A 21,534-nucleotide genomic window follows, 5' to 3' on the forward strand; every position below is an offset into this window, starting at 1 on the left:
AACCTGCCAACTATCTCCAGTACCCCCACAAACTGCACACCATAATCTTTCAAAGACAACAATACCCAACCACCTGTGGGGAAACATTTCTCACCAAAAAAACACTATGCCTCCAGTCTCTCAGGCCTGATCCTGAGAGGGAACAAATTACAATGCAAACCACTTTCATGGCCTATGAACTTCACTTCATCAGCCTCCTAGGTACAGAAACTCATGGACTTGATATAGATTAGACAGTGGAATTCTGACACACTGCAACCTGCCAGACATCTGACTTCCCGCTGTCCCAGGTATCTGATTTCCCCTTTTTCCCCCACCCCAGCCTGTCCCTCCCTGACACCTCTATTTCCATTTTCACTGACTAGCTTTCTTGCCTGCATTGCAGGCCAGGCCAGCCTCTGGCTTCTTTACTATTCCTTCCATCCAGGACCAGAAGACGCACCAAATGCAGGTCCTTCCTCGGCCTGACAAAGAGTTTTTCAGCGCAAAAGCTGGCATCCCAGGCAGCTAAGCTGAGCACACCGGGAGCCTCACAACTGCACTGCAACCAGCAAGCATCAGGCCTGTCAAAGACATGACAGGTCTGGGCATTCCCCAGCCAGGACTGTGTGCGTGCATGCATTAGCTGGAGGTTATGGCACTTCCTACCCACCTTTCACCAGGGGATCATTGGTCCTGGCATTTACAGGGCTGCCACACTGCCAGCAGTCCCACCAGGCCTCCCTACTCTGGCAGGGTACAGTTTTAGTGGTCATTCCCAGAACCTGGGGCCTCCGCTTTCCCCATAGCCCCATGACATACCTGGCAGGGGAACGAGCTCAGCAGGGATATGTTCTTCCCCTGCTGGCTGGTGATGCAGTTAGTGCCCCCTCCAGCTGAGAAAAGAAATTGATGCAGATGAAGTGAGGAGGGTGGCACTCAGTCCATCTGCAGGTGGATCTTGGGGAACCCCAGCAGTGGGAGGTTCATCTTCAAGAACACCAGCTGCTCCACCAAAGCAGGATCCAAGTGGGTGCAGTGGGATATCACAACAGCCCCAGCAATGCTGAACACCCTCTTGTTCAGCATACTGGTCGGTGGACAGGACAGGTGTTGCCAGGCAACCGTAGCCAGATCCTGCCACATCTGGCTGCGGCTTGTCCAGGGGTCGCAGTCCAGTGGCTCCACATCATCAGCAAGATAAGTAGCCACCAAAGCCTTGGCACTACCTGCCCGAGGTTGGAGTCCGGTGCCCATGGCCCACATTGGCTGGCAGTGGCTGGCATGGAGGAGACTAGCTGGTGCTGGGAGTGCTGGCACAGGAAAGTGGATCCCCTTCTTTCGCATCCCCTCGCTTTTGCACTTTGGCCTCCCTGACTTTGTTGACCAGCACCTGCATCCAGTGATCGAGGGTTTTGGTGCCGCCAGTGCGCATGCTCCCCTTCACCCTCGGGTTGCACATGTCTGCCATCGTGTGGACCGTACTGGACAACAAGGGATCCAGCCATCTCCTGATGCCCTTCTTCAGCTGCCTCACCAGTACCTGCATATCTGGTGACAGCAGCCTGCCCCAGCCAGGAACATTGATCCCCTGGAACCTTCTCCATTTGGCTCTCAAGTTCCTTCACTATGGAGATCACCTGGCTGAGGAGGGCATCACCAGCACTAAGGATCTCGGTGGCCTCGAGGAAGGGCTTGAGGACCACCAAGATCTGGGAGATGGTGCCCCACTCAGCTCTGTTAAGGGGCCACTGATATCAGTCTCCCCATGATTTTGTGCTGTGGGATGCTGAGGTCTGCCTGTTTCTCCTGCAGCATCTTGTCCCCCTTGATGCTGCGGTGGAAGTAACCCACAAGTTTCCTGCATTTTGAAATCGCCTGGCTTGTAGCAGTACTGGTGGCGGTGCCATCGCTGGCAGCCCTGTCCCCTTCCAAGGCATCCCTGACTATGAGGTGCAGCTTGTGTGCCACACAGCAGATGCCAACAAAGTTAGCATCATGGACAGCCTTCACCATATTGGCCCCATTGTCAGTGACCATGAACCCACAGGTGAGCTCGACCTGCCCAACGAGCCCTCCCCGCACCATGCGGTTCATGGCCCCCATGATCTCCCTTGCTGTGGTGGACTCATCCAGCACCTCAGCTTAGAGGAGAGCCCACCAATGGCCTGACTAATCGCACCAGTGCCCTGTGAGGGAGAGGTAGGTGTGATCACCACCTTGCCTGCTCCAGATGTTGGAGCTGAAGTGCAAGGCTACCTACGGCCCTGCCTTGTGCATCTCCTCCTTCAGTACTCTCTGCACACCTCATACAGGGGTCCTGCTAAAGGTGGTGCGTGTGGGCACTTAGTAAGATAGGGCCAGAAGCACCATGAGCCGCCTGAACCCTGACTGCTAAACTATGGAGAAGGGCTGGCTATCCAGAGCAAGCATCTCCCCAGTGGTCTGGGTGATCTCGCTCGCCTTTGCAACTCAACCACCTTTCTTCCACTGTTCCAGGGTGGCCTGCCTCTGCTTTGGGGGGAAGGGGGCTTTGGAGTGAACGGGAGATTTCCCTTTCAGCACACACTGATACCAGACTGAGCTACAAGAGGGCAACAAGGTGCTGGCTCCTGCGATGCAGCAACATCGCCGTGGTGGAAGAGTGTTTTATATCCTTGCCCCAGCTGATGTGCCTTTGGCAGTGCTGGCAGATAGCAAACCTGGGATCATCTGCCAGCTCAAAATGGTCCCACACTACGCCACTCACCCGCTTCTGGGTTGGGGGTGGGGATGCTTCCTTATCCCACTCCTCAGCAGGCTGAGGCACAACAGCAGGAGGAGCTGCCTCAGCTGAGCCACTTGCCTGAGTCCCCACAACCTCAGCCTCCTCTGAAGTGCTGCTTTCCAGAGAAGGAGACCTGGGTCTAGGGGAACTTTGAGGGGTGTGGAGCATAAACTCTAATTTCCCCCTCGGTCCCTGGAATTGCTTGAGCCAGGGCGCTCAGCTCCCCTGGTTCCAGCTCCAGCTCGTCCTCTGACAGTGGGAGGTTCATGCTGGGAGATCACCTTGGGGTGGAGGAGACACTGATTCCACTGCTGATGCCTATTTCTGGACTTAGGAGAAGTGGTGCAGGTGCAGGGACATCAGGTGCAGACACTGCTCCCACCTCCTTGCTTCCACAGAAGTGTCATGGCTGCTTGGGAAGAAAATACATCTATGTCGGGGTGGGGGGAGGGGGGACTTCCAGCTCTAGCTCTCCCCCTACCCTCTCTCCCTCCCCTGCCAGAAGACCTGTCACCTGCCTTTCCAGCACACTTCATATTAATTTTTCCTGTGCTGCAAAAGGTGTGTCTGTCTGACTTCTTCTACCTTGTGTGAATTGTTTGCTTTGCTTTCTGTAGACTGGGGCTTGCTTGTTGCTGGCTTGTAACAAAAGTATACAGAGTGTGTGTTTGTGTTGCTTTTCAGTTGTGTGGTTTCTGCTCTGACTCTGAATGGGTGACTGTCTGACTTCTCCCTCTTCTTCTGGGTTATGGTTCATTATTGTACTGTTCTGTGTTGTGTAGTGTACCTAAAATATCTTGTTCTTTCTGAATCTGTCTGACTTATTCTGTGTTCTCTTTTGTCGGTATGTAAACTATTAAAACTAACTATAACGAATAATATTAATAACTAATGTAATAGCTATACAATCTCTTCTATGGATCTCTGATTTTTCTTCTTGTATATGTGTATATAAGTGTGTGCAATGTGAGTGCCTCCCTGCACAGTGATGGATCACACTGCCAGGGAAAACACTGAGCTTTCTGTTTTAAAAGTATTGCAAAAAAAAAAAAGGAACAAATATGTATGTAAACTAACTATAATAATATTAATAACTACTATATATAATCTGACTCTTCTATGAATATCTGATTTTTCTTCTTGTATATGTGTATAAGTGTGTGCATATAAGTGCCTCCCTGCCCAGTGATGGATCATACTGCCAGGGAAAACACTGAACTTTCTTTTTTAAAAGTTTTCAAAAAAAAAAAGAAAGAGCAAATATAAATTGAAAGAAATGAATTGGATAGTATTAAGTAAAGAGATTCTAAGCTAAGCTAAACTAAGATAAGCTAAAACCTATCCAATCCTTTCTAAGAACAAAAAGGAGCAGGCAAGTTGCAACTGACTGATTATGAAGCAAGCTAGGCAGCACAGTACCTTTCTGACACTGTTGCTCACTCAGAACCAGCTCAGAAAAAGCACAGTAAGCCTGCAGACACAGGCTTTTATGCTTTGTCTATGTCCCTCCCCCCAGACACTGTAATTGGAAGGGCAGCCAGAGAGGAATCATGCTCACTGGCCAGCTAGACATATCAGGTCCCCCCCCCCCCCAAGTTTCTGTTTCCTCATACAGACAGCCCTCCAAATTTCCAAATCTTTTCTGAATCAATTTGGAAGCTCCAGATCAATTCAGAAAGCCAAAAGCATCTAGCAATTCAATTCAGACTCACAGATTCAGCCTCCTAATCGTCTGAATCATCTCCAAATCCGAATCACGGTCCGAAGCTTTGAACAGCCCTACTGACCTGTTTTTTCTCTACTCTAGGTTGAATGCCCTGTCCTTGATGCTAATTATTCTGTTTATTTTGGTTATGTGATAGTTAACCTCTTTCAATGAAGGCTGAAGTAAAAAAAAAAGTTTAAAACAATTCAACAAACAATTAAACAATTCCTTCCTTCTCTGCATTATCTGTTATTAGTTTCTCCTCTCTCTGAAGTAACAGACCTACACTTCCTGCTACCCTCTACATACTTCTTATGTATTTATAGAATCGACTCTTTATCTTTTCCCCTTTGCTAGCTATATCTTTATGCATTGCCCTTTCTGGTTTTGTTCCTGTATGCTCTTAAAATGTTTCTGATTGTTAAAAATATGATCAACTTTCCAATTCCTGTAACATTCCTTTCAAAGTATCAAGTCACTGAAGAGCTGATGTTTTAGCTAAACAAGGCTTTTGCTATATACTGCCTATCTTTTCACATTAATATTACATGCCTGTGCACCCTTTAATATTGTCTCTAACAATCAGCTCTTCTGCTTTCCTTCAGATTTGCCTTTCCTGGGATTTTCCCTACCAGTTATCTGAACTGGTTAAAGTCTGTTTTTCTAAAGTGTATTACTTCTATTCAGGTATTCTGTGTTTCTTCCTTTCCTTAGAATCATGTATTCTCCATTCTCTCTTTTCAGGACCACTGTCACCCAAGCTACTTCCTTATTCTCAGCTCATTCCTCCCTGTTAGTAAGAAGGCAAATCAAGAAGAGCCACCCAGTTGACTTCTCCATCCTCTCTAACAAAATGTTGCCTGCTCTCTTTCCAGCAGATAACTAAAGACCCCATAACCACCAAGTAGATGGTTCATTTAGTGGTCAAAGAGCAGTCAACTAACAAGATATTATGTCACAGAAATGACAGCCTCTAGAGCAGTATTTTGGAACTCACTTTCATGTTTCATGAACTTTGAACTACAGCTTTTGTCCACAGTTGTAGAATAGTCCTTAATACTGGGAATCTAAAGTCATATCTTCAGTTGAGATGTATTTACTAGATATTTGGTGAAGAATCTGGTAAGTGTTTTGCAACTTTGCTAGTAAACAACTCACTTAACATCACAAGCTGAGCTTATACATCTCAATGGTAGAATTACACTTTGGATTGTTTTATATCCTATGTTCTTTCTGTACTGCACTACTTCCTATATTATTACATTAGTCAGTATATGTTGTATAGCATCAATATGGTTTATAACAATCTCTTGCACAGAATTTTGTCCTCAAAAGAAAAGTGATTTGATAATCCAGTTTTCATTAAGGAAGCAGAAATCTGCTGGCAGCCTGTAATGTGAGCACCTCATTCCGATGGCAGAGCTCCAGCGTCTTCATTTGGAAAGAAATCTGTTGCATTCAGGATTCATAAAAGCATTGGCACCCATCCTATTAAACTAATACAGGAAGAGAAAACATCCTTCTACTCAAAAACATTCTGTCCATCTTTTCTGAATTATTTATAGGGGAAGCTCCCTCATTTTTCCCAAATTCAGATATGACCATAGTGTTTGCATGCATTGATATTCAGATTAGTACAAAAGAAGAAGAAAAAACTATTCTTAACCAGGAAGAAAAGGCTGTTCTTAACAATGGTATTTGAAAGCACCATAAATTCCTCAGATTATGATTTTCTCACCATCTTAAAAAACATACATCAATATCTTTCTCCCCTCCTCTATCCCTGCCTTTTTGCTTCTAAGATTTTTAATTCTTCTAATGTTATGAGAAGATTTAAAATATGTGATATACTCAAATGGCATTCTGACTATATTTTCTAACTTTCATCTTTTTCTTTGCCTACCTTCCTTTTTATCAAAGATTTTTCCATTGGCTACATCTTAAAAACATGTTTAGATATGGATAAACTAACAAACTACCAAGCTGAGAGAGGGAGAAGCAGGAATTGCTAAATGTCAGGTGCTCTCAGTAACTTTTTTGTGAGTTGTTCCTATCCTAGGGCAAGTAAAAGCTCTACAGCACCATACACTGGATGAAATAGAACTATGTTTTTCAGCTTTCATTTTCCATGGGTAGGGGCAAATGCACAAAACAGAACAAAGCAGTTGATGTGTATAGTAAATGTCTACCTACTCCCCCATAACTCTATAATTTTTTGTCTCCATCCCTGTAATTCCTTGTTCCTGAAGCTGTTATGCTGAACAAACTGTAGCTAAACTGAAGCCAGCTCTGTATGCCTGTCTGATTTCTTACATTGCACCCAACATCATGGTATGTGAGGTCTCAGTGGACAGTGGACTCAAGAATTTTCTCTCTAGGTATAGACTCAGCTGGCTTATAATGCTGAATTTTTTTCATGAAGAACTCCTGAGGAGGTAATGCCTTTAACAAATGCTCTGTTCTAAGGGAGGCAATACATTATTTAAGAAAGTTATCAGCTACCTCTGGTGTTAGATGCCACTTGTTTTATTCCACAGAATTGGGGAAATGTAACTGAATTGTTTGAAGAGGTCAGTGTGGACATCATCAGCCCTAGTGTGATAGATTTATACCCAGTAGATGACAGCAAGAATGATTCTTGTCCAATATGTCTACAAAACAGTAACCTAGTTTCAAATAGAGTGCTTCCTACCACTTTTTACTACATTTTATAGGACTGTGGGTAATAAATAACAAAAGATGTCTTAATCTGCACATTGATCATAATAATTCCATAGAGCTTTTGCTCTCTATAACCACCATGTGGAGCATATTTAGTTTTGCCCTGTAATAATTGCTGTCTAAAACCTTGGAAATATTTGAGCCCATTCAAAAAGTGATACTTCTGCAGCCTACTTCAGACAGATTCCCCTCAAAAATAAGCAGCACCCTGAAGAACACCTCTGTCTTTAGTAAGTAGTATTGACTTGCATTCTTGTCTGGGACAATGTTTTCACTGGCCAAAGTTAGAGCCTCTGTGTTCCCCTGACTGTTGGACACTGATTATTATTGTCTAGAAGCAAAAATCTATGAAATGAATAAAGGAGAGAGAGAGCCAGTTCCTTACCAGCAGCTAAAATTCTTTGACTGTAATATCACTAGTCAGTCCTTGCCCTTTCTCCTCAAACTTTTCCTACCTTCAGAACTGTTCCTTTGTTACTAAGTAGGTACCTGACAAATGGAAGGACAGCACTGCTAATCTGCGTAAGGAAAGTCTTTCATAACAGGATGTTTCTGGTTTTGAACAGACATATGGCTAATAATCTAAGCTGCATATGTAGGGGCATGTTTTGAAAGCATTAGCAGTGCTATACTGGGTCAGACCAACAGTCCAACTAGCCTAGAATCGTCTCTCCAACAGTGGGAGAAATAATTCTGTACCTTTTCTAATACCACTACATCCTTTTTGAGATGTGGAGACCAGAGAAATTATAATTAAGAAGTAATTTCTAATTCAATAATATCATATGTCTATTCACACATAGATAGGAGGTAAATACCATCTTGGTGGTGGCAATACCATAGCTGAAATATATAATTGTTACAAAAATAAAGAGGGTGAGTAATGCTGAACTTCAGTTTTTAGTAAATGCAACCCTTTGTCACAAGTGAAGCTTTAAAATATGAGATATTGTTTATGAGGTAGCTACACTGCAAGGTGCTAAGATACATGTGAAACCAAAACTTTAACTTGTGTTGTGATGTGGCTGTCTTGTAAGTTCAGAAGGGACAGGGCCTCTCATTCATTCTTTACTAGCATCGTATTTAGCATCGCAGCACCCGTATCAGGGTTCCTGAATGCTGTTGCAATTGGAATAAATAAAAATATATTACAACTAATCCATAAGAAAAATACCCAGTCTACTGTTTACTGATAAGTTTAATATCTCCTTAGGCATTCATCCTGCATTATCCAACTACAGATTAACAGCAGCTATGTAACCCAAACCAATTAGAATTTCATTTTTTCTCTCCCCGCACATGAAAACAATAGGGAATAAATAGAAAGAAACTATTTTTACAGTGCATGGCAGTCATAGCAGTGTGAAATCAAAAGAGCAAATGTAGGTCCTGATCCTACAAAGAGACATGCATAAGTAAGTGTTCTCATGTGAAAAAAATGGGACACTTCCATAAGTATTTGAAGGATCAGGATCTTAGTTCTGAAGTAAGAGTACCTTGGAGGATGTAAATAGCCAGGCATTCATGAATTCTGTTTATGGTTTTCAAACTGAATTTACTTAAGAAAATCTTGTCTGCTGGAAAAATAAATACCTTTCATCTCAAAGGAATGCAAAGCACTTTACAAAGTTGATGCATAAAATGTATGCACGTGGGAATCACTTCACCACTGCCAAAATACAGCCACTGACAGAAGCAGAATGTGACACTAAGGACCAAAAAAGAACACTACTTAATTGTAGCTTCGAAGGAAATTTTTAGGGTAGCTATGACGTGGAAACATTCTGCATGGTGCCAGCAGTCTATATCTGAGAGTCTAACTCCCATACTCCTAAGAAGCACACCACAAGGCCTTCAATGATGACAAGTAGTAAAAACTCAATTTTTTACATTTCATCAGAAAGACTTATTCTTTCTTGTTTCTGTTTGCAACTTATCCAAGTCCTATAGAAGCTCTGCAGCAAACTCCGTTTGCAAACAAATTCTTAGGAGCAAAGAGCCTTTAATCAGGAAATATGGAGTAAGATGTTTCCTGGCTGAAAGCCTTAATACAGAGTCAGTTGCCAATGTGGTGAACAAAGAGCAATAATCAGGGCCTAAAATTATTTGAAAAGATGCTATGTTCTTTCTGGGTTCCTCGGAAATCTCACCAGGCCTTAGAAAGAGCACTGATGTGGTAGGAGAGCACAATACCTTTTGATGGGGGGAGCTATGTACTTCACTTATCTTTTCCGATTTTCTTTACCTCAAGTCACTCGAAGATATGAGTTGAAGTCAAACCATGTGGTCTTGGGAGAAATATATCTACACCACTCCTGCTTCCACTTGCCTCTCATATGATTAGTTTTAAATACCCAGCATGAATGTTAACATGGGATTTTTACATGGGGATCAACTGTGAGGGAATTTTAGGAGATGAAAGTTAGTGCCTCGTGGGAGGGGAGCTTGTTCAGAGCGCAGGACTGGGAGCCAGAAACTACTCCTGTTTTAGAGATGCCCAAGAAACCAAAATCCTGCATTAGAATTTCATGGAGGTGCCAGATGTTCATCATATCTGCCTCACTAGTTCCTGAGCTCCTGTAACAAGGTGTGGTCCTCTCCCAGAGTCAAACGAGAGCACCCACTGTCCTAGAACAGGGACCAGAGTTCCTTGCTCAGTCTGCAGGTTTCTAAAACCATACCATTGTGATGAAGTAATAACTGTTTCCATGTCTAATGTTTTGTGAAGTTTTGGAAGCTGACTGCTAATGAGGGTCCCTGGAAAAACAGTTTGAGATATGACTTTGAGGAGAGGTTGCATAACAATTGGCCAGGGATTATTCCTATGCTAGCTATCCCTATGGTCTACTAAGAGTATTCTCCATGCTTCTGGGTTTTGCTGGTTGCCATGTGAGGCCAGGAAAGATCCACGCCCCCCTTCTGTTGCCTCACGTATCATTTGGGGTTTGACTTCCTCAAATGCACTGGGTGTTTACTACAGCCAACACTTGGGATTTTTTTAGGGTATGCTAAAACTCCTGCTGGGACTAAAACCCAAGGTTCCTGGCTAGAGCATTTTGTTTCCCAGTGTGGGTCAAATCAATCATCACATTTGGGTTCGGGAAGTATTTTTACCCTATGGTCAGATTGGTATGGACTGGGCGGGGGAGGGGTTGCATTCCTCTGAATTGGGCAGCATGGCCATCTTCCTGGAGTCCTTCAAGCACATTTTCACAACCCTTGCAGTAGTTGGACACTGGCCATCATTTTCCCCTTGCTTTACCTGTATAAGATTAAGGTGCTATGCTTTGTGGTTGTGTGACAGGGTTAACTGCAGTTTCAGTAACAGGTTAGCCAATGATTTGTATTGAATGTTTTGGATAGGGATGATCCTGCATCAGGCAGAGGGTTCACCTAGATGACCTCCAGAGGTCCCTTCCAGCCCTTTGTAGTTGTCTAAGGTGATCAGTGTCTTGTACCTTCTCTTTGAATTTTGGTACAGTGAGGCCTGACCAATTTTTCATTTGACCTTTGTAGGGGTAACACATTCTTTACTTGTAAAGCACATAAAGCAATGTTTCCACTCCACACCCATGCAGGTAGCATTTTCCTGTTCTGACTACCCTGGCACTTCCTTACAGAGTCTCCAAGTTTACTCTAACCTCCCCTTTCCAATTTTTAGCTCCTAAGATGTAGCTCCACTTCATTCCAGTCCACAGGCCTGCTGGTAATCTGCCTGTTCTTTTCACCTTCATCAATTTTATCTATTTAACTTCTAAGCAGCTTGCACCATGAACTGTCTGTTTGTACAGCACCTACCACAACAATATGTCATCTTAATAAGCACAAGAGTAAAAAGAACTACTCTATGAGGAAAGGTGACCTGAGCAAAGGCAACTGCTGTTTATCCATAAGTACCAACATCACCTCCAACATCAGACATTTCCACTAACAATCAGGGAATAAAGGTTTGGCTGTTTCTTCTGCCTCTGGTGCTTTGAAAAGACAGGATGTTGTGGCTCCTAAGAATATATAAAGTGAGGATCAGTCCTAGTTGCCTGGCAAGAAGAGGGGCCTGCAAACAATCTCTCTCTCACTATAATTTCCCTTCCTCTGTTACCCTCACTGAGTGCTCCCAATAGCACAGCCAATTAAGGGAGGGTTGCAAAGCAGATACAGTGTTCTTTTCTGAAAATAGCTACAGAGGCCAAATGTCCTAAACTGAGATAAAGGAAATGGCGTTGTCATTTCAAACATTCAGTCACATGCTGCATCTTAGTTCTCTGTTGAATGACGTATAGCCTTGTCCAAATTAGGTGCTTCTGACAAGTCATCTGTCGTGCAATATAGAATTAAGAAGCAATGTGCTGTTGTTTTTTTTAAGCAGAAATCCCCTCTGCCCTGCAGAGCTCACACTGGAACTAAATTACAAGATAGGAAGCCCAGAACAAACTTCAGTTCTTGCTGTTTTTAATTTTTTTTAATGTTCCTACCTAAATTAACTTCTCTAGCTGGCTGGTATTGTCATAGTTTGACTAGAAGGAAATGGTCTGGGAGAGATTACTATTGTGATATTGCCCACTTAACCAGAAGCAGGGAGTGAAGTGAGAACTGTACGTTAACTTCCGCAATGTCCTGCTTTAGTGGCAGCATGCAACTTTTGCAGCAGCATAAGGCCTGCCAGAGAGCCATTCTTTCTTGGCAAGTCCATGTCAGCACTGCTGAGAATGAGGACATGTATGATGCTAGAAATTCTGCTGACACAACATCAAATAATCATGTGCCATCAACAAGAGGAGTCCTGTTGCAGAATGGAATTCATCGTGCCCTGCTACACATTTTCTAGCACCGTGCATGTTCCCAGTACAGAAAAGCTCCAATTCAAGTGTTGACAGGCCATGTACATGACTGAATTCTTTAAATGCCCTCCCCATCTCCAGCTTGGAAGTGTACGCTGGATTCAACATTAACTTAGAAAGCATCTCTTCCTACAACCCTGGGAGAGACTATATTTTTGATCTTGCTCCCATCCCGTCCTACGGGTAACCCTCCTGCACTCACTCTGTCACAAGTTTTATGCTCACATTTTATCCCACTCCCATTCATAACCAGTCAAACTTCATCCTGCGCTGGGGATAGACATTGTAAATAAGTAAACAAAGCCACAAGACAATTTTATTCCCCTACATTCAGTCTTATGTCAGCATGTTCCATAGGCACTGGTGGCATTGTGCCCCTACTGACATGCTCTGCTTCTTGGTCTTCACATGGAGTCATAAGCAGAAGAGGGAGAAGCATAGCCTGAGTGTGCAGAGGTAAGGAGACTGGTATAGGTGGCAATGGCATTGGATCTGGCCAGCAGTGGACTCTATTTCCCAGGAGCCCCTGCCCACGTGGTTGGGGCCAGTCTCCATGGAGACCCTAGCCACAGCTGCACTGTGTTAGTACAAGGCTGGAGTTGCCATGGAGACCAGCTACAACTTGCTGGCAGGGCATGCAGCAGGGCAGGGGGCTGCTCCGGAGCCACTGGGATCTTGTGGCAGGGGCAGCTTGGTCCGGGGCCATGGCAGAGCCATGATCTACAGCATACGTGCTCTGGGCAGGGGTGCACAGGCATCGGATCTCCACTGTGCCCCAGCTTGGGACCACACTGTCAGGAGCCAAGGCGGAGCTGTGATCTTCAGCCTGCACACTCTGGCCAGCTCTGCCATTTTGCCACCCCTGCTCTAGATGCTATGTTGTACAGGGTTTTGTAAAGGCCATGAGGAATAAGTGCTGGCTGTGGATGATAACATGAGGAACCTATAGCAGCTGAGCTACTTTCATCTGAAAGCTAGATAGGCAGCCCTAGGAGAGTTCAACACTGCAAGATGCTTTGAAAGAAAAAAAAATAAAAGATGAAGAGGTAAGGAACACGTAGACTATTATTAATAGTTAATAAAGAGGGGAGATATCAGCATGAGCAGAAACTTAGTGGATAAGCCTACAGCTGAAAGATTATATAAAAATTGCTTCCAAACACAGTGTTGGGGTTCATTTCTGTTTAAGCTACAAGGCAGAGTGTTCTTTCCATGATCCATTGTATCTGTTTAAGGGGAAAATACCACCTTTACCAGTACCTCGAGTACCAACAGACCTTAAGGATGCAGATACGGTTTTCATCATAGATCTTTTCATCTTTCAGTAACATTTAGAGGGGGAAAAACACAGTGATTTAGGTTGCATTAAGAGTGTGGTAAAGATGCTCCAGTTATGGAAAAAATGTAGAAGGGTCTGTCCTGTGTGATATTCAGATATTCCAGTAATGGCTGCTGTACAAAGCCCTAGAAGAGATGACAGGACAGTTATCCTTGAAGTGTACAAGAGCAAGCCAAGGCAATCAGTGCAATATCAATAGTATGCCAGGGGTGAATTAAACAGGATCCTTCTTGGTTCCAAGCCTACGCATAGACAAAAAAGAAATGGATCTGAAGCGGAGCAACAGGCAGCAGCCCAGGTGTCTGCTGCCAGCTGGGCTGGGTAGTCTCACTTCCAAACAAGGTCAAAGTCTATAAAATGGGAATAAGAGAGGAGTTCACCTCAAATCCTGCCAGGCCTGCTTGAAACTAGTGTATTGAGGCTTATTAATTTTAACCCACCAGGCAGGCTCAAAGATCTGTTCTGTCAGTGGAGAGTAAAAGATGCACTAGTGTCTTCCTATGGTCTCAACAACATAAAGTAAAATGTAAAGCGTTATTCAGTGGCAAAAGTGTTCATGCCACCAAGTCAGAAAAATAAGGTATCTCTGCACCTCATGCACATAGGACAACAGCAAAGAAAGATGCTTCTGTGATAGGAAAGTTTCATTAAATATGAGGTGTAAAAGGGGGTTATTTTTTAGTTTTAAACAAAAAGGTTTAAAAATAGCTAACTGAATTGTTCAGTAAAGTGGAGCTAAGGAAACAGGCATTAAGGAAAAGACTATGTCAATATTTTCAAAAAAGTTTTTTCTTTTCCCGTGACTGCCCACACAGGCAAGGGGCCTGTCTTTCATTACTCTTTTCTTTTTCCTGTAAGAAGATACTGACTGAGGGCTGAACTTTTCGCTGCTGCTAAAAGTCACCAAATACCCTTTTTGGGTTCAAACAGGTTGGACTCAAGGTTCTGAAAAGCAATGAATAAGTTTGCCAAGGCGGGTGGTTGATTTAATGTAATAATCTTGTGTGCTACCTGTCTGTTTCACCCTAAATTTCTGAAACTCAGTCTGTATGCAGCCTCTCTTCAATGCTGCCTGTCAGCAAGTACGAACAAAATAGTGGAGTACTTACATCTAAGTCAAAAGTGTGACTCAATAGCCAGGCATAATAGTAACGTTCTAAGCAACGTTCTGTAGGTCTAAATTTACTTTTCAGGGCTTATAATCAGATTTTCAAAAGTGGCTAGAACTACCAATAGGTTTCAAGAGGAGCTGCCAAGTAGTGCTGAGCACTTCTGAAAATCTGTGCATTAGATAGTATGATGAATAATGGCAGAATATCTAAGGTAGATAGGTCTGAAATACTACCACCTTGTAATAAATAGTAGGCCTGTGCGAATAGGAAAGTATTTGATTCGGATTCGGCCAGTTCAGAGGACAGTAATTCGATTCAAAGATTCGGATCACTGTCCCGAATCGATTTGGCTGAATTGGTTTCAGAAGATTTGGCACTGATTCAGAGATTTGGTGATTCAGCCATAGACTATAATGGGGAATGACAGAAATACCTATAACTTTTTCATTTTTTGGCAGATTTGGATGAAAACAGCAAGGATGGTAGCCCCTTCTGAGGGCATGAGGCCTGCCAGGTTTCAAGGAGATTGGTGCAGGGATTTCTGGGAAGATGCACCGCAAGTTTCTGAAAGTAAAAGTCATGACACGTGTGACTCTGTGTGTGTGTGTGTGTTGAGGCACAGTGGGATGAAAACAGCAGGGATGGTAGCCTGTAACAGGGGCCTTCCCAGTGCCAGTTATATCTCTGCTCACCCACCTGTTTCTGGGACAGCCACCCACCCCTCTTTTGCTCAGGCAGAAACAGTTCACAAAAGGGACAGAAAGGCTGCAGGCAGAGGCTTATATGCTGTTTCTATGTCCCTCCCCCAGAGCACTGTGATTGGGAGGGGGAACACAGAGAAAGATCACAGTCACTGGCCAGCTGCAGATGTCAGTCTTCCTCCACTGCTTCCTCTCCCTCTTCTCAGTTTCTGTTTCTCTGCAAGACTGCCTTCTGAATCTTTCCAAATCGATTCAGAGCCAAACTGGTGAGTGCAGCATTTCTCTGTAGTTGCCTGCAGGGAGCAGAGACGAGGGAATGTTAAAGGGAACTGCTTGTGAGGGGTGGTTTCCCTCAGTGGGAGAGGAACCAGGGTGCTGAGCCAAGGGACTGTGTTAGACTGGCTCAAGCTCATCAATTGTATCCTGATGAGTTATTGTGGAGGAGACCTGTGACTTGGACACTCAGTGGGATACCGGCCACAAGCAAAAGACTTGCTAGATGACGATAGGCACTTAGAAATGCCTTGCCTGGGCAGAAATTTCACATTGAGAGGGGAGTCGCATTGAAGCTTGAAGCGCTGATGTAGCCTCAAGTGGATTAGGCAGAAAATTAATTTTTAAGCATTCTGGCAATTTTTAAATTCAATATATATATATTTCCGGTTCAGTTCAGACACCTGCTATATGACCATCTTGCAGTCCACAAACATTGGAAGTCATGCAGGAACTTCCTCATCTGCACCCAACCTCTCAACATGAGTGACTGGTGCCTCCTGAATCTGGGGGGGCAACCGCAGAAGCCACTGACAGTGGCAGCCCTGTCAGGAGGGGGGCACCAACCCTACCAACAGCATCAGTGTGGGCCATCAGGGGGGGCACCGGCCCGTTCCGGGGGGTCACATGCACCCCCTACCAGTTGCCTGTCTCTCAATGCCCCACCCAAGGAGGCATGAGTACAGATGTAGAATAAGAGGCTGAATAAAATTACCTGATAGTAAAAAAATGGACATTCCAGTGGCTGAGCCCTTACCATCAGGGGCTGACAAACCATGACAAAGGTGGTGATGTCTCAACGGCCTACATAGCAGAGTTGGACACTTCAAGGAACTAATGAAGAAGTGAGGCTATACCATTGGTTCAACTACCTGTGACCATGGGACAAAGCCTCAGACTAGGCAACACCTGCTGCAATTCCCACTGCTTGAAGGCACATGTACAATGAAAGATCTCACAAAGTACAATATAAGAGCACAAGCATATGTAACAAAATGGTCAAATGTGGTATAGACACAAGAAGTAGTAATTCAGAATAGTGTTGAAAAATGTGACATTTAAAACTCCTTTTGGCACAATCAAAATCTTTTCATTCTTCCATTTTGATTTTGAGTTTGTTCATTTTTTAATGTTTTAAGTGAGGCTGTCAGGAAATTTTAAACTTTTTTTTTTTACCCTTTCAAACAGAAAAAAAAACAAAACACTACATTTTGGAAATGTTGGCTCTGGCTCTTTCATATTTAATAGATAAAGGAAAACACAGGCAGCAAGGGAGAGCAAACAGGAAGCTCAATTTGTATTGTATGAATTTAGTACAAAACCACATAAGAATATTGAAAAAGGCTGGCATAAATATGCCATGTATATCAAACACTAGACCTCAATCAGTCAAAATCTATTTTGCAGGCAAATCAGCAGATGCTAGAGAAAGGAGTTAATCCTTCTAATTAACCAGTGATGCTATCTCTTTGGCACTGAGCTGTTCCAACGTAGAATTATGGGCGATATTTCCCATTGTGCTCCCTCCCCACCCCACCTTCCAGGAGCAGTGGCTCAGAGAATTGTAGCTTCTTTCCAGTTGCTCAGTTTTTGTTTTGCATTCCTTTGTCCCATCCTTCCTGAGCTTTCCTTTGGTGTGGGTTCCAGGAGTAGCAGCCTTGGGTGGTTGGTAGGGTAATAATAATGTTGTAGGGAAGCTATGAGTGGGAGTTGGAGTGGGAGTGGGAGGGGAGGGGGGAAAGAGAAAGGAAGATATTCCCCTCCCACTAAATTGAAAGAAGGCTATGTATAAATGCTGAGAAGCTTTAAAATTTTACTGCTGTTTTTGCATGTCTAAGGAGATGGTGTAGGGAAAGAAGGAAAGCACAGAGGGTTATAGTGTAAGTTTCTAAAGTTCAGAGACTGGTTTGAGGCCTTTACTGTGGAACACCTATTAGTACAACAGGTGCATTTCCCTTCCAAGCCAGAACACTAGCAAATTGACTCTGGATAGTGTTTTTAGCCACAGGCCTGAAGTGATGACATTGTGGAGCCAAACTACCTTTAGGAATGCTAGGACCCTCTGTGCCTCATGACTTCCCTGTGGCTTGTAAAGCTTAGCAAATGTCTCTGAAAGCTTGGAGGCCTTCAGATGAAAGGTAGAGTGTAACTTTATTTTCACTCAGAAACTCCAGCTACTCAGCTTAATATCTGTAGACCTATTTCACTTTTGTAAACAAGGCCACCTTGGCAAGTCTGTCCTGCAAAATAACTTAACAGCACTAGAGCATGCACTGTTGTCCAGCTGCTTCCAGTAGGTATCATTTGATTAATTCTTTGCAGTAGGCTGGGAGCAGAAGTTCCAGGATTTTATAAAGAGGGGTGCAAGAGCAGCAACTGGTGCTGCAAGGGTGGCACTGCACACCTGCTCCTAGTTTTCTCCTTATTTGCACCCACCCCTGCAGGCAGACTGCACCATGGGAGCAGCCAGGGACTTTTTTAAGCTCCTGCAGTGCACTCGCTGGCTGGCAGAGGCTTGCAGCAGGTCGCACACATTATTCAGCTATAGCACTATGCAAACTTGCAGGGGCTACAGCCCAGCTATAGCCAGTAGGGAGTGATTACAGGCTGCCTAGGAGGACTGGGCCAGCTGAGAAAGATAATTAGCCAACCATAGGAAGTTAGAAGGTTTCGAGGGAAAGGAGCCTAGAGGAAAGAAAGGGGGAGGAAAAAGAGAAGAGAAGAATCAGGCTTGTAGCAGCAGAACTGAATCAGATTACTTTTTGGAGTTTAGAAAGAGCCTTAAGGTTGGGAGGTTGGAAGCAGCTGCACCACCACAGGATGAGTTAGAGCTAGGTGGAGAAGGAAGATCAGTGTGGAGGAAGCAACAGTAAGCCACATGCACCTTCTCAGGGCTACAGCAGACACAGGACTGAGTGCACCCTGTATGGACTATGTTAAGTTATGCTATTGAGTGCTGAGTTAGGTTGGTGATGGTTCCTGAGAAGCGAGTGCGCCCAAGAAATAAAGAACTATGCAATGTGGTTTTTTTTAAAGGCTTTTGGGCAAAATAAGCCCCTGAAGCCTCTACAGTCCCCAAAACAGGTGATATCCTCTCCCCACCCCCCATTCCCTTTCCTGCTTAGAAGCAAGTTTCCTCCCCTCTCTTTCTCTCCTTCTCTCCCTCACTAACACTGTCCCTGCTCTCCTGGGGTTAAGGGAAGGTTCTGTCGTGCTCCACGTAGACAGGAGCTTCCCTGATCAGTTCAAGACAGTGACAGTGGTGGGTTCCCCCTTCCCACACCTGCATCTAGGGTGGCAGAAAACACACAGACAGACCGGGCAGAGAGCAGGAACCCTATCGCAGGGCACTGAAGTGCCTACTCCTAAAGAAGGACAGGTGTTGGTTGCCGGGGCAACCACAGGGGTCAGCTGACCGGAAGGGGGCAGGGCCTGGCCTACATAAACAAGCCAGGCTGAGACCAGAGGCAGTTCCTCTCTGTCAGCTGAGGAAGAGAGAGCTCTGCTGGAAGTAGGCCGAGTTGAGAAGCCTGATGGCCTGAGCGGTTTTTGGGTGAGGATACCAAGTAGAGGAGCCCCTGGCAGGGACGGAAATGATGATTAGCCAGAGGGTTTAGGGGGCGAGTTTTAGCCAGGAGGCTTGGGTTTTGTGTTGCAGCCGATTGGCTTATGGTTTTGCTTTATTGTTACACCGGAGGACCGGGTGAGGCTATAAGGGGTTGGAGGAGGCCTCATGGGGTTCCACAGTGGTGTGGAGAGCCGGGTGCCAGAGAGGGCACAGCATTAAGGGGGTACTGACCCCAGCCCTGAGAAGGGGCACAGTGGATTGGGGCCAGATAAGGCTGAGGCCGCCAGAGCTGTACAGGAATTGTAAACCCCAGAGGGTGCTTAGGTTAAGGCCCAAGGAGGGGATTTGGGGCCAGGCACGGCTACGGCCACCTGAGCCCCGATTGTAGGAAGCCCCAGTGGGGCGTAGGATCTGAGAAGGGGGTCTGGAGGCCAGGCATGGCTACGACCACCTGAGCCTCAATTGTGGGAAGCCCCAGTGGGGCTCAAGACCTGGAAAGGGGGTCTGGAGGCCAGGCACGGCTACGACAACCTGAGCCTCAAGTGTGGGGATCACGAGGAAAGTCCCCAGGGAGGGCGTGAGCGCGAGCAGAGCCCCAGGGAGGGCGAGAGTATCACGTTGAGCCCCAGGAGGGCATATAGGAATAAGAAGCCCGAGGGAGGGCACAGCAGTCGGGATTAAGGGCCAGGTAGGGCCCAGGCTGCCTGAGCCCAATCGTGACGAGCCCCAGTGCAGGCACTGGCACGAAGCCCAAAGTGGGCGTGTGTTAAGCCCCAGGGAGGGCGCACGAAAATAGAAGCCCCAAGAGGGCGAGCACGTGGAGAGAGGCCCCGAGAGGGAGAGAGGCCCTGGAGAGGGCGAACATGTGGAGAGAGGCCCCGGAGAGGGCGAGTGTGCGGAGAGAGGCGCCGGTGTGGGCCGCTAAGAGAAGATAAGCCTGGAGGGTGTCTGCGAGGGCGCGGACAACAAGAAGAATAGACTCATCAACATCCGGTACAGCTGAGAGGCTTGGGGCGTGGTATAAGGGGTGGTAGGAGCCACGCATAGCCCATGAGGCTGGGTGCACCAATTCAACCTATACAGAACAGGGGCCAGAAGAAATAAGAGCACCGTGTCCAAAGGGACAAAAGGCAGCCTCCCTTATAATACTTGTGTCATCAAAGACGTGGCGGGCGAGAACGAGGGTGCTTGACAGACAACTTGGCATGGTAGGGGCGCCAGGAGAGATCACGGCCACTCCTGGGTCCCCACCCTGTAACAAACCCACTTGTCTGTTGCTGCTGTTCCGGGCTCATCCCACCCCCTGTACAGGAGTGGGACAAGAACTGTTTGCTGGACTGGCAGTGGCAGGCGGGGGTGCAGAATAGGAAGGGAAGGAATGTGCTTCTTTCTGAGTATGGAGGGGAAAGAAAGCAAGAACTTCCATAAAGTCTCCCACTGCTCCTCCAGCTATGCAGTCAAAAAGGGGTTGTGATTCCATCAACTCATCCCCTTTAGATCTGTCCTTGGGTGAGAGAGAATTACACCGTCTCTGAGCTGTGCTTCTCTCTGTACCAGTGTAGAAGTATGTACAAGCCAGTTAGGACTTGCCATCTGGAATATAATATGCCATATTTGCTTACTATATAACACTAGCATTCAATAGCCTGATGTCAGCAGCTGTCGTGTTGTCACCACTGACAGAAACCCCATGGAAATGCAAGTTAAAATGTCTGTAACCTCCTGTGCACCAAGCAGTTTCCCTGCTCTTTTTTTTTTCTTTTTTTAGTTAAGTGACTCAGTTTAAAAATTCTATTGCTTGGTAATATTTAAAGGCATTATTTTTCTTTTATGTTTAAAAAAAAATCCTTACACAAATGGAAGGAAGCCAATTAATTCTTTTTACCAATGGAAGGAAGCCAGTTAATATTAAAACGATGTCAAATGCACCAAGAAATGGAGGACAAAGAGCTTGAAATATGCACAAAACTGTCAGTTTCCATTCTCTTTAAGATCAATGAAATACAGGGGGGCACATGCAGTATATTCACATGTTAAAGTTTGTAAAGCTAACAAAAACACTTTAAAAAAAAAAGTGACACTTTCTGCCTTTGCATGTGAGATGCAAATCCTGATCGCTGGCAGCCAGAGTACTCTTTAAATGAATACATCTAAAAATGATGTTGAACATTAAAGGATTACTTTATCATTACTGTACACAGTTGTGCTTTGGACCCTTACTAAAGAGTTGTCTTGTCTCCATTCTAACAAGGGGGTTGTACTTGCCCAAATGTGCCAGTGAAATACAATTAGATGATTTTAAATCCTGTCTTGCTAAAGCACTGATTCTTAACCAGGGTGTGCATCACTCTTGGGTCCATTGAAATCCTTTCAGGGGTGTTGTGGAGTGCCACACAGTGTGAGCATTTTTAGGTGTACAAACATGATTCACAAAATAAACCCACAGATTTCAAATGGGAATCTATTGCGTTTAAAAGCTCTCTGACCTGCTCTGGGCATTCTGAGTTCTTTGCAACAAGAATACTGTTCTC

At 45.0% G+C, this 21,534-nt stretch overlaps 1 long non-coding RNA gene across 1 annotated transcript; it reads left to right on the top strand.

Annotated features, from left to right (window-relative positions):
• Positions 1 to 15,916: 15,916 nt before the first annotated feature.
• On the top strand, positions 15,917 to 21,023 carry LOC109287254. Its single transcript, XR_002094793.1, has 3 exons — positions 15,917 to 16,020; positions 17,092 to 17,097; positions 21,011 to 21,023. It is a non-coding gene; the product is annotated as an uncharacterized LOC109287254 (long non-coding RNA).
• Positions 21,024 to 21,534: the final 511 nt, after the last annotated feature.

This window comes from Gavialis gangeticus, unplaced genomic scaffold, assembly GCF_001723915.1.
Source record: "Gavialis gangeticus isolate Ggan-Ray unplaced genomic scaffold, GavGan_comp1, whole genome shotgun sequence".
Classification (NCBI taxonomy): domain Eukaryota; kingdom Metazoa; phylum Chordata; order Crocodylia; family Gavialidae; genus Gavialis; species Gavialis gangeticus.